Below are 13,704 nucleotides of genomic sequence, written 5' to 3'. Positions count from 1 at the left end.
CCCTTCGCCTTGTTGGCTTTAAAGCATTTCCTCCTATACGCCGCTTTGAAAGAGCGATTTTCCACGCCGCGCCTCTCTCTCTCTCTCTGTCTCTTTCTGTCTCTTTAATTCTCACGCGCGTTACCTCTAGAAAGGAGGAGATATCGAGCCATTCTCTCGTCTCTCCTTATCAGCATTCCCCACATTCCATCGATCCGCGTATAAAACGCGCTCGTCTCGAGAAAGGTGATGGTATAATTAGCGTTGGTTGTCGTGGATTGCGGGGGTGGGTGGGAGGGGATTGCGGCGGACAGGTCCACGATTCGTGGCGCGTTAAGTTTATTTCGATGACCGAGAGTCCTCGACGAGTTCTTGACGTTGATCCAAATCGAGTGTCGAGATATGTCGAAACGCGATGGTGTTGTTATATAATAAAAAATGGACAGGTGATGTCTCCGCTAAGTAAGATTCGAAGGCGCGTGAGAGTTGTTGTACGACGCGTAATAAATCTTGAATGAAGATATTTTTGTTTATTCCTATTTTATTTATTCTATCTTTTAACGATCGTTTTTTGCAAAAACGAATTGTTGGGTGGGTAAAAAGAGAGAGTGACTTTTTTTTTTTTTTTCTTGGACGATTTCTCTTTTAATTCGATGTTGAAAAAGTTGTTTCTAATTTTAAAGGAGATTTTAACCGTGTTTAATAAAATTTTTTTAAACGAGACATACATCAAATGGTTTACGATATTTGGATGTCCTTCAAGTCACCTTAAGAATTTTCATGAACGATAAATTCATGTTCAAGTTATTTTTGCACGTAAGTAACAAACTATCAGATTCGAAACGTTATAATTGAACAGTCGCGTGGCTATTTTGAAAACTTTGGCTAAGGGTATATGAGGCACTAAATAAAGACACCGATATATTTATTCAGTATCGATGCTGCTGGAGGAAGGAGAATTAATCTCATTGGAAATAAGGAATAATTGAAGAAATCGTATCGTATCTCGTTGGAACTTGGTGATTTGATTAAAAATTTTTTAAAAATTTTTAAAAGTGGTTGAATGTTGTATATTTACAATTCTTGATTTACTTTGAAAATAAATTAAACGTTCGAGTATAAAAACAGGTATAAATCAGCGGGGGCGAAATTACAACGTGGAAACAAGTAAATATCATAATGACAATCAAACTTGAAATACTAGCTATATTGCTCTCGATCCGTGTATAGTACAGTAACAAATAAGCATGTCGCATTTATTACGAGAGCGCGTGTCTAGCATTTTGTCAAATGAAACAAAATATCAATTACGCTTTCGCAAGTGCACTTTATGTGCACGCGTATTGCACTTTATTGCACGCGAATTTACCAAGTTTGCTCTATCTCGTGATATAATCATAATATCTTAATGTCTTTTTAATGTCGACTTCGTTTAATTCTCTAATAATGAAATTTATTAATTATAATATTAATCGTTCGATAATTGTCGATAATTGAAAATTGGAATTTTTTTTTTTTCACGTTATTTGATATTTTTGAAAATTTATTTGATTTATTTAATGAAATTATTTTTTAATTTTTAATTTTTTTTTTATCATATTTCTTCTTTTTATGGAAACAAATGTAGAGTTTTGTAAGACTGTAGATGTAAGTACAAATTATAAATTCAATTTATCAAATATCTCGTTTACTAAGCCAACGTGTTTAATCAGTTAAAAAACTTAGAAATTATTAGAAATTATAACTAATCTACGAGAGTGCTGTTATATATTAATAATACAAATAATACGATCATATCATGGGTTAAACGCCTCTATGCAAACATGAGTCAACGTGATTAATCATAAAATACGAGGAAACCATCCGTAACATCAGTTGCGTTATTATTATTAATGAAAACAAGATATTTATAGAGTTGAATTCCTTTAAAACCTTTTTTCGATTACGAATCAATTATTGAAATTGGAAATTTAAATGAATTCGAAAGAAATATTTTGTCGAAAATTTATATAAATTAATTCGAAAAATATAATTATTTGAGAATAATAATTAGTGAAATAAAATGATATATTTTAGATAACCACTATCTCAAATATTTGATTACTTAAATAATGCATAACACACACGTATAATTTCAATAATTATTATATATTTAAACATTTGTATAATATTCAAATATTTAAACAATATTCAATCCTCAAATATTTTCGAATCTATTCATTCTAATCACAACTTCATATTCCACTTATGTCCTTTCAATATTCATGTGTATAATTAATATATTTAATTATTCTTAAGTAATTTTGATTTTTCGAAAAAATTGATTATCCATTTTAATGATTATTTATCAATTCCTAGAATAAAAGAAAAATTATAAATCGCAGTTTATAAAAAACTGAAGTCAATGAATTAAATCTCTTCTGCAACATAATTTTCCTCTTTAGTAACGACACTCAACTTTATCAACGAGTTTGTAGAAAAAAAAACATAAAAAAAAAAAATCGTTGAACTAGGACGACAAAAATAACAAAACCGAATCACGAGGATTAAATTCCATTTTCATGACTGTGCGCCCGAGCTATTTATCAACAGAGGAAAAACGAGGGAATCGCGGGAGCAGATGGTGGCGCCACTATTAATAAAAATAATACATAACCTACGTGTCGCGAAACAACCTCGTGATCGTCGTGAACGCGAAAAACAGTGGGGTATTAACACCAGTTTATGTAAACGGGAAAGAGACAAGAGAGTTTCGAAAATAGTCGTTCGCGACCCACCACCGCGTACGCATTTAGACGGCCGCGCTAAACTTAGATTGTTTTCTGAACAAACGTGTTAAGAGGGGGCCCGGAGAAGTGTGTATGACACGATGGAAAATGCTTGGAAAGAAACACGTTTATATGGAGCGGCTCGATTAACCGGTATGTGAATTAAAATCCGACCGCAAATGTTTACATTGGCCAATCAGATTTCTGCCGGCTGTTTCGAATTGTCTTTTTTTTTTTTTGAAGAATTACTTTTCTTCCTTTATAGAGAGTTTATTTATCGATAATTGGTAAGAAGAATTTTTAATAGATTACATTAAATTACGTTAAAATAGGAATTTTCGATCGAGAAAATTTGCGGGAAAAAAATTTATAGGTTATGGTACTCTTTTAATCATTTTACATTAACACAGAGGAATGCTTTTAACCTATAATTCGAATCTCTCTATCTCCAAATTCCCCAAATATTATATGTAATATATATCTAAATTAGTATGTAACAATATTTTATAAAAATAGCTGCACTCGATCGACAATCGTTATCGCTCTCGATAAATTTCAATAGACATCAATTGCAATTTTTGAAATAACGAGTTATCGACTTAAAAATTTACAAACATTACTTGTAATAGAAACAAACATTCACACTTTCTATGCTAACTTTCGAATATAAATTTCGACGGAACGCGACAGTTTGTGAAACTGGTTGTTTCGGGCGCTAAAATTCTTAGTGGCGGTGTTTCGCGTGTAAAAAAAAAGAGAGAGAACAGAGCATGTTCTCGCGAGTAATTTAGTTGATGGTGACTGCGCCCTCGATGAAGGAGAGCGAGAAAGAGAGAAGCACCCTTAGGAACGATTCGTGGCCTCCTCCGAGTCTCCGAGGTCGGTCCTGCCTGTTAGTAAATATTACTTAACATTATTACCTGCCAAGCTGACGTCATTGTCGACGTGGACTAACGAATGAGGACATTTCGCGCTCACACGTTGCGTGTCGCAGCTTTTCTACAAGCTCGAGTTTGAATTGGATTTGAAATGTTGGAAATGTTTCACGAGGTTGAAATTCTTGTAGTAGAATATTGTCGGGAATTTCTTTCATGACATGCAAAATGTTCAATCATTTCATTGAGTGATATTCTTTTTAAAAATTTAATTTTACAATTAGAATTAACGTTATGTCCACTGTGATCAATAAACTGCATATATGTAAAATATTAAAGAAGCATTTTGATAACACAATTGAGTATAACCTATAAAAAAAAAAATAGAAAATAGAAAATAATCAAGTATATCCTTTACAACATGAATTTAATTGAAAATGAAATTTCATCCATAATATCCACTATCCTCGAGACATCATAATTCTGCTTTTATCCGCATTAAATCGCGTTACGATTCGATTTCAAGAGGACACGTCCGCGTATAGAGCGGAAAGTCGTCCATAAAGTTTATAGCACAAAGAAGGGGCGTATATCTCGGCCATTTTCCTCCGTTCTCCACTTTTCCGCCAGATCTCGTTACGCTTCGGTTGGCTCAAGGGGAGAAACAACGAACATTTCTGTTGCACGCATAATCCATCGATATGTTTCTATTAGTCGCTTTATAATTGAAAAGATGAAATATACCGTGAAATAACGCGTACGACGTTCATACTTTCTGGACTCGATACACAAGGTGGTAACAAAATGAATCGAAAATATGGAATATAGAATTTTTTATATTATCTGAATGATTATTATTTTCTCAATTCTTGACTCTTTTCGAATCTTCAATTTTATCCCAATTATAATTTTTATACATTACCTCGTATCTTATTTTCATTACTGTGTTTATTAATACAAGTCAAGAATCACTTTCCTTTCATTTGTAAAGGGAAACACCCTTTATAACACTGCACAGATTGTACGGCCATTCGATGAAAACTTGACAATTTCTGGAAACTACAACATCGAGGAAATTTATCTCACCTTACGTAACAAAAGGGAATTACCTAGGATTGTTTCAAGGCGTTTATATATTGCGTCCATTACGCGTATATATTAACCCCGCGGTGGCTGACCTACGCCAATCACGCTTCTAAATTTTTCTTTTTCTTTCTTTTTTCTTTTTTTACTTCGCAAATAACCATATCGCACGCGTTATCGTCCACCGTTAAATCGACTCGGTGAAAAAATGACTATCATCGATTCGCTCGAGAATTAAAACGGAATCGATGTACTTGATATAGCGACACGACGACAAACTCGTATCAACGACGCACAAGTGGCACCCTTGCGTGATTCTCGCTTCGCTCCACTTAACTATTTACGTGCCCTCCCCTCCCCTCCTCTCTGCAATTTCACGAATCTCGATACGTTCGAATCCCCCCCCGTAGCTTTCTTACAATGTGACAAGTGGCAAAGCCTAAAAACGCATTAACGATAAATGGTATCGTCAAGTATAAACTCGTTTCGAATATCCGCAGGAGGAGGAACACGGACGGAACACTGTGTCTAGGATGGAGAGCTCGTAAGAGGGCATGAGCATTGAGCGAAATGGAAGGTGTTTCTTGGAAGGATACTTAACGGAGAAAACCGTAGTGTTACACTGGTTGACATTTTAGCTGGTATAAAACGAGATCGTAATGTTTCAAGAGAATTAGAAAAGGAAAGGAAAAGGAATGTTGTGGAAAAATCCTGTCTTACTAGTATCTTTTATGTTTTATATTGTTCTATTATGTTCTTGTATTTTCAGACTAAATGCGAGATATTATGGACGGATGAGATGAGACGACTCGATTTGACTTCGTTATGGATAATCTTGAAATCAGAATTCGAGGAGGATAATCTGGAAATTAAAGAGTCTTGAGGTAGATTCAAAATGGAGGAAATTTTGTTTGAAATGACTTAGAAAAAAAAGAAAATATATTAGAATAATCCATGCGTGATATTGATAATTGCAAGATTAAAAAATTTCACTTAGAAGAGATCTTCTTTCAAAATTGAAGATCAATGGATCTTAGAATAGTTACAAAATTGAAAGGTTTCAAAATTAGAGGAATCATGAGATTAATGGATCCTATAAAAAATGATTCTAAGATTGAAGAATTTTCTAAGATAACCTGAAAAAATAAATCTATTTGGATTAATGGATCTAAGAATGGTTCCAAGATGGAGGGACTTTTGTTAGATGATATGAATGCTATAAAGAATTGATCACAAAATTAACACATTCCTCTTCAGATGAACTTTAAATTTATGAATTCTCATTGATTTTAGAATTGAGAATCTCGACTAAAGTGATTCTAACAATAAGAATTTCTATAAATTATTATATATTACTATCAGTATTATTAATTCGTTGATAATGGACCATATGAATAATTATGGAGGAAGATATATTTCTGGAAAATCCCTATTATGACTCTTATCCATTAAACGCAAATGAGGTATCTAATAACGAGGTCCTAAATGCAGTTATTGTTAAAACAAACATATTAGGTTTCTCTCCATTAAACCAAATTCAAGAATTGACAAGATTAAAAATATGCCAATTAACAAAACATTGAACTGAAAATTTCTTAATTATTGATTTTGTAAGAATTCATTTTTTTTTTTTTGATATTTCTATTATTTTTAGAATTCTAGATGAACAATATTAATTAATTTCCTGAATCATGATACATGTATAATCATGGTATAAGATTGTCTTATCTTTTAGTTATTTTTCTGATTTTTAAATCAAATAGATATAAAATTTGATTTAACAACACGTATATTATAATTGTAAATTTATAGTTTTAATGAATATTAAACATTGTATTAGGAATATAATTGTTCTATTGCATCAGAAATGTTCTTATTAGATATAAGTATTCAGAGATCATGTTGATCAACATCTTACAATATAGTGACACAGTTAAACGTCATGTAACGGTATTTATATATATTAGATCTTGTACCGCCTGAGGATATTAGTATTGAGTTTCACAAAGTTAGTGCGTCGTTACCAAGTTTCACGTGTTTCTGCATTTATATTAACATTATCTGATTATTATGCCTATTGCACGCTATACAAATTATACGTGTCACATATTATATCAATATTGTTTATCTTATTGAACAAGATATATTGGATGATGAAGAGAAGATGTGTGACAATAATGATACGACAATTTTTTTTTTTTTTTTTCTAAAAATATAAACAGTTTTTTTTAAACAGAATACACGTTAGAAAAACTTAATTGATCGAGCAGTTTCAAATGTGTTACTAATTACCACTATTTACATGATAATTAAGCTCGCGCTAATAGAAGAGAAATACGATAATCGATCGTTCTACACTGTCAACTGTGATATTATGAGGAAATGAAATATTTCTTGGAACGAAATGAAAGAAGTTTCGATTACTTATCATGTTTATAATGTTTCGAAAAAATATTTTGTTCGTATAAAAGGAAAAGAATCGAAACCTTTTACAAACAGTTAAATTATAATTCTATCTTCAAAGGTAATGTAATTCATTATTAACAGTGCTCCATGTAAAATAATATTTTTAAGCAAATGATCCATTTTTCCATCTCGAAATGTGATATATCCTTTATCTTTTTTTTGTCAACCTAAAATGTCGTCTAATTTTTTAAATATTCAATTATTTAAAAAAAAATATCTCTTTGCATCAATTTTTCTCTATCCTCATCAACATTTTAAGGACTCATCGATGATAATGCGCACCTTATCCTCGTCGCCTATTTAAGGTAATATACCCATGTGCTCATATTACGGATCACTTGCTACGGATGATCAGCTGATCAATTAAAATCTATGGTTGACCAATGATCCGTGATACGAGCATAGATACCTTAAATAGGCGACAACCGATAACGTATCTGATGAACTCTGCAACTCCAGATGCACGGCATACGTTGAAACGTTATTAATTCAAGGAGACGCGTAGAATATATATTATATATAATATGTTTTAATATGAAGAGACTTTACATCAAGTTTTTTTTTCCTTTAATTTAATTGTGATCATATTGTTTCAACATTATATTGGAATATCTAATTTGTTATTTTCACAGAATAACATTAGATGGTATATATTGTAGATATTTTTGGTTGCTTCAACAAATCCAAAAATTGTGTGCAACACAACAAAATAATACACAATGATATTTTATCTACTTGTGCAGAAAATAATTAGTATATTTCTCATTTAAATGTATGCCAAGTACATCTGCAAATTCTAATAAACATTATTTAACACATCATAAACATCCCAATTATATGTTTTCATGAATTTAATTTTCATTATTTGAAAACAATAATTGTAAAATATATATATATATATTTAGCATTTATTCATTTCTCAAATTAATATTTCCAATATTATTCAGAATAAAAATATCAGTTGGCAAGAAATAACGATGAAATAATTCAATGCATTAAATATATTAAAGTATCATCAAGACAAAAGTATTTTCATAAATATTTCACAACAATACTTTAACGAGTATCATTATCGATAAATCTATGACTACAAAACTGTATAGAAAAACCAATGAATGATGGATTTCTTCGATCACAATAAATTTAAAGGAAAGCAATAGAAGACCAAATATTAAGGAGAGGTAGGAGGGGAGGGGAAGGAAGAAGAAAAAGAAGAAATAAAAATATATATATATATATATAAGAGAAAAGTAGCGATGCTGGTCTCGTTAAGACGCTTCAAGATGGTACTTCCCCCATTTCCTCCTCATCTTATGATTCGCTATCAAAGCCGCCATCTTGAAAGCACTTTAAATCAATTTATTAGCTTCGTTTTTAATCACCCTCCCCGTTTCGAACTGTCCACGATAAGGAGGAGAAGACACAGAAGAGAAGAGGTGAAAGAGGATGAACGAAAGAAATTACTGACGAGTCGATCGTGGAAATATTTTTCCTCCAATGGCAGTCTGTCGCTTCGCCTTCATCATCCCTTGCATCTTGATTAAACAATCCTACCATAGCATTCCGCCATGCTTGTTCCTCTCGAAATTACCTCTCAGATTATATTCCAACTATTCACGTTATTTAGATGACACGCCAATCAACCGATTTTTAAAGAGAAATGGAAATATATAGAGAACCTGCTGTGGATGATGATTAATATGCGAATTCCACTCCACATCATATAAATGAGATTTATCAGAGAAGATGAAGATTCTGATTGGTTTGTCATTTTAAATTATTAATTAGGAATTAAAGGATACAATGTTTTTGTACTATTGAAATGGATTTTTGAAGGGTGATGTGGAAATGTACAAATCTCCTTTGGATGATTAATGAGAATTCCTTCACATCCCATAAGTGGGATTTATCAGAGAAGATGAAGATTCTGATTGATTTGTCATTTTAAATTATTAAATGGGGATTAAAGGATATAATGTTTTTGTACTATTGAAATGGATTTTTGAAGGGTGATGTGGAAATATACAGATCTCCTTTGAATGATTAATGAGAATTCCTTCACATCCCATAAGTGGAATTTATCAGAGAAGATGAAGATTCTGATTGATTTGTCATTTTAAATTATTAAAATGGGGATTAAAGGATACAATGTTTTTGTACTATTGAAATGGATTTTTGAAGGGTGATGTGGAAATATACAGATCTCCTTTGAATGATTAATGAGAATTCCTCTACACCCCATAAGTGGGATTTATCAGAGAAGATGAAGATTCTGATTGATTTGTCATTTTAAATTATTAAATAGGGATTAAAGGATATAATGTTTTTGTACTATTGAAATGGATTTTTGAAGGGTGATGTGGAAATATACAGATCTCCTTTGAATGATTAATGAGAATTCCTCTACNATAAGTGGGATTTATCAGAGAAGATGAAGATTCTGATTGATTTGTCATTTTAAATTATTAAATAGGGATTAAAGGATATAATGTTTTTGTACTATTGAAATGGATTTTTGAAGGGGGATGTGGAAATGTTCAGCTCTCCTTTAGATGATTAATGAGAATTCCTTCAAACCCCATAAGTGGGATTTATCAGAGAAGATGAAGATTCTGATTGATTTGTCATTTTAAATTATTAAATGGGGATTAAAGGATACAATGTTTTTGTAGTATTGAAATTGAAATGAATTTTTGAAGGGAGATGTGGAAATGTTCAACTCTGCTTTGAATGATTCCTTGACAGTTTATGAATTTATTGAGAGAATAGAGATTGTGATTGATTAGAATTTGTCATTTTGAATTAGTAAATTGGAATTGAAAAATATCTTTGGATTATTCAAATGAATTTTTAAAGGAGGATATGGAAATGTTCAACTCTTTAGCTTTGGATAATTAATGCAAATTCCTCGACGGTCCATGAATCTATTGAAAGGGTGGAGATTGTGATTGATTAAAATTTGTCACTTTAAATTAGTAACTGGGAATCAATATTTTATGAACTATTGAAATGAATTTTTAAAGAAAGTAAAAATATAAAATTTTTATCCAAAAGTTTGGATAATTAGTGCAAACTTTTGAACACTTTATAAATAAAATTCATATGAATATATTGATTAAAATTTGCCATATTGAATTAATAACTGGTAATGAAAAATAATTTTAAAATATTAGAATGAATTCTCAAAGATGGAAACTTTTTTAATAGAATTTTTTATTTTTAATAATTGAGAATAAAAATTGTAATTACTACTAGAATCATTATTTAGAGCACACAAAAATGTAATTTGTTTATTTTATAGGTACAATAAATAAATTTTTTTTTAAATTTTATCTCTATATTTTCACTATATTTATCTTTTCTTATTTTAAATATTTTTTTCTTATTATCGTAATATTTTTCAAGGATAGAATTCTCCCTTAGAATTTTCTACTGTATTTTCACTTTGTTTATTTTCCTTATTCCATTGTATTTTCTAAGGATAGAACATTTCCTTTGTATTTCACTAAAGAATAAAATTCCAATAGAATATTATTACATCCTGATGTTTTTTCGAGAAGAAGAAATATGTTATCGTGAATATATATATTGATTAGACTCTTGATTCGATAGATTTGAAAAATAAAGTATCTATTGTACATTTTATTTGCAATATATTGATACGAAAAAAATGTGAGAATATTTAAATAATGGAATCCTAGAATAACAAAACGTCTACGTAATAAACTACTTATGAAAAAAAGATCAAATATAATAAGGATTCTTCTGAAATAATAATAGTCTCATCTTTAAAAATCGAAATTCGTAAAGTAGATGGAAAAAACTTTTTTTTTTTTTGCATTGTCCAATCATTTCAATGTTTGATTTTAATCGAAAACAATGGCTCCTCTTTTAAGAAAATGAGAAACATTCTTCTTGAATTAACTTCATATTGACAACTTTATATGCATGAAACTCATTTGTTCACACATCTTAAATTGCAAAAATAATTTTTCTTAAATATATATATATTTTTTAATATTAATATTTATTTTCTAATTTTATACAACTGAGATTTGCACAAGATGATTGAATCTTAATCATAATCTCTAAGTTAAAGATCTTTTAAATATAACAAAGAAAGTGTCATTTTATAAAAAATAGTTTACCAACAAAAGGTAAATAAAATCTGTGTACACCCTTTTTCTCAATTATCCTCAAGTGTCCAATGAAAAGAATCTAAAAAGAAATCCTAATCAAATAATCATAAAATTTTTTGAAAATATATTCAAAAAATATATAGATTCAAAAATATATATTCAAGAATATATAAATATTTATTGAAAATATATTATTTCCTTCTCCAATCGGAGAAGGAAAAAATGGCAACCTATTAAAATTATTTCTACAAAACAAAATTTTTCCACGTGTGCAACTGGCTAATCTAATTTGCGTGGTCGATTAATATGCAATTCCTCTCTTTATCCCTCGAAAAGGGATGTTGTACCGTGACAAGCTAAGGCAATTGCGTTCCATCAATAAGTTTAGTCAACGATCAGAGAAACGCATCGAATCCCTTTGATCTTGCCAATGACAAACGAACCTACCCTGCCAACAAACATTCCCCAGATTTCATCCTGCGAACCCCCTGAGACCACGTGAACAATAAACAGACTGTGATCCATCCACATCAAGAGTTCACAGATTCGATCAATTAAAGCCTGGAAAATTAATTCACCGCGAATTCGATACGAAATCTGGCATCAATCGAGCAATTTCTTTGATTTCCAATCAAATCCATCTACAATTTTCTATATCGCACAAAATTTTCAGTTTAATTTTAGTTTTAAAATGTAAAAAATATTGTATTCTTTTTTCTACAATATTTAAACAATCTTCCAATCTTCTTTATATTTGCAATTGTATTCGTTTATATTCAAATAATTGTTTGCAATTTTTAAATAATATATAAAACGAGGAGAATTTAAAAAATTCAGTAAAAATTGTGAGTTTTATATTCTATGATAATTTTTTTTCTACAATATTTAAACAATCTTCCAATCTTCTTTATATCTGCAATTGTATTCAAATAATTGTTTGCAATTTTTATAATTTTAAATAATATATAAAGCGAGGAGAATTTAAAAAAATTGTTCAGTAAAAATTTAAATGAGTTTTATATTCTATGATAATTTTTTTAATTGCAAAACGATTATTATTAAATTGGAAAGACAGTCACTTTGTATTCTAAAAATGTAAGAAATCGTTAAACAAATTATTACACTTTTTGTGAAAAGTGAATAACGTTTACGATTCATTTCGCAAATTAAAATTTTGTGAATTACGGCACAGTTGATGGACTGTTAATCACTTGATTCTAATAGTCCACAGTTAAATTATAATTTCGTTTCTTAATGCTTATTCGTGCATTAAGGGAAAAAGAATTGGAGAGACGCGGCCAAGTATGATATTAGCGCAAAGGTCAGGAAAGCAATTCGAGAGTTTCATTCACGATAAAATGAAACTGTATTTTCCCGTACACCGATGTGCCTTTTTAAAGAAATCTCAATTTCAGTAATGAACGTTACTTATTATTCCATTGTGGTAAGATTCCATTAGCCTTTCCCTTCTTCCCAAACCGACCAATACCAAATTTTTTTACCTTCGAGCAGAGTTTTGATTTAACCTTATTATATACAGAAGAAAGATCGAGTATCTATTATTTTTCCTTTTTTTTTTTTGAAAAATAATATTTCTACGATTATTAATCGAATGATTTCGAAAGGATTCTTCGACGAATTTTCCTTACCAAAAATTTCACAATCGAATCCGTCTTTAATTGAATAAAAATTTTTTTCTTTTCAATATTCAACTTGATCTCTATAAAAAGAAGCAAGCTCTGTAAATATTAATTAATATGATAAATGAAATGATTTCTGGAAACAACAAAGAGGTGTCAATTTAAAGGTAACAATAAAAAAAAAGAGGAAAGGGGGGGGGGGGGGCAATCAATAAGAAAAGAAACAAGAATCTCAGTCTTCCGTGTCTATGGCTCCCTTATTCATGACATGTAACCCAAAAAATTCTATTTAGATAAACCCGGGTGACAAGTATTACGTAGGCTTTATTCGGTCACCCTTTCGGATGAAACTTCCTCCTGCGAGCTGTGCAAATCGATGAAAGGGAAGGGAGGGATGGAACAACGACACTGTTTCGTCTGCACGGCGGACATAGGCACGGATTTTTTTTTTTTTTTTCTTTTTTTTCTAAATCTACGACAAAGAAAATGGAACAGAGGCGGGGTAGAGATTTCTTTAACAGCCTGGCTACGATAAAAGGGGACAAAAGAGAGACGAGTTGTAACCGAGAGCGAAACAATCGTTACATATATGTATATATACATATACATACACATATATATATATTTCTCTGTCTTGTTTTTCACCTGTTACCCGGAAACGCTCTTTTGAGATTGCGTATACAATTTCGTGAGTACTGTAGTATAAATTCTCTTGAGAGTGATGGTTTAATTATTATGAGAGAGATAGTCAGAG

The 13,704-nt window shown here is 30.5% G+C and overlaps 1 protein-coding gene and 1 long non-coding RNA gene across 3 annotated transcripts in view; one reads left to right on the top strand and one right to left on the bottom strand.

Annotated features, from left to right (window-relative positions):
• The window catches only part of LOC102680500, a 91,524-nt gene that overhangs the window by 67,720 nt on the left and 10,100 nt on the right, over window positions 1-13,704 (bottom strand). The gene's annotated exons all lie outside the window — the stretch shown is intronic.
• Window positions 5,816-9,997, top strand: LOC102681188. Its single transcript, XR_421017.2, has 3 exons — window positions 5,816-6,168; window positions 6,942-7,229; window positions 8,275-9,997. It is a non-coding gene; the product is annotated as an uncharacterized LOC102681188 (long non-coding RNA).

This window comes from Apis dorsata, unplaced genomic scaffold (assembly GCF_000469605.1).
Source record: "Apis dorsata unplaced genomic scaffold, Apis dorsata 1.3 scaffold_74, whole genome shotgun sequence".
Classification (NCBI taxonomy): domain Eukaryota; kingdom Metazoa; phylum Arthropoda; class Insecta; order Hymenoptera; family Apidae; genus Apis; species Apis dorsata.
Note: the sequence above shows the minus strand (reverse complement) of the source record. Positions and strands in the feature narration are given on the sequence as shown.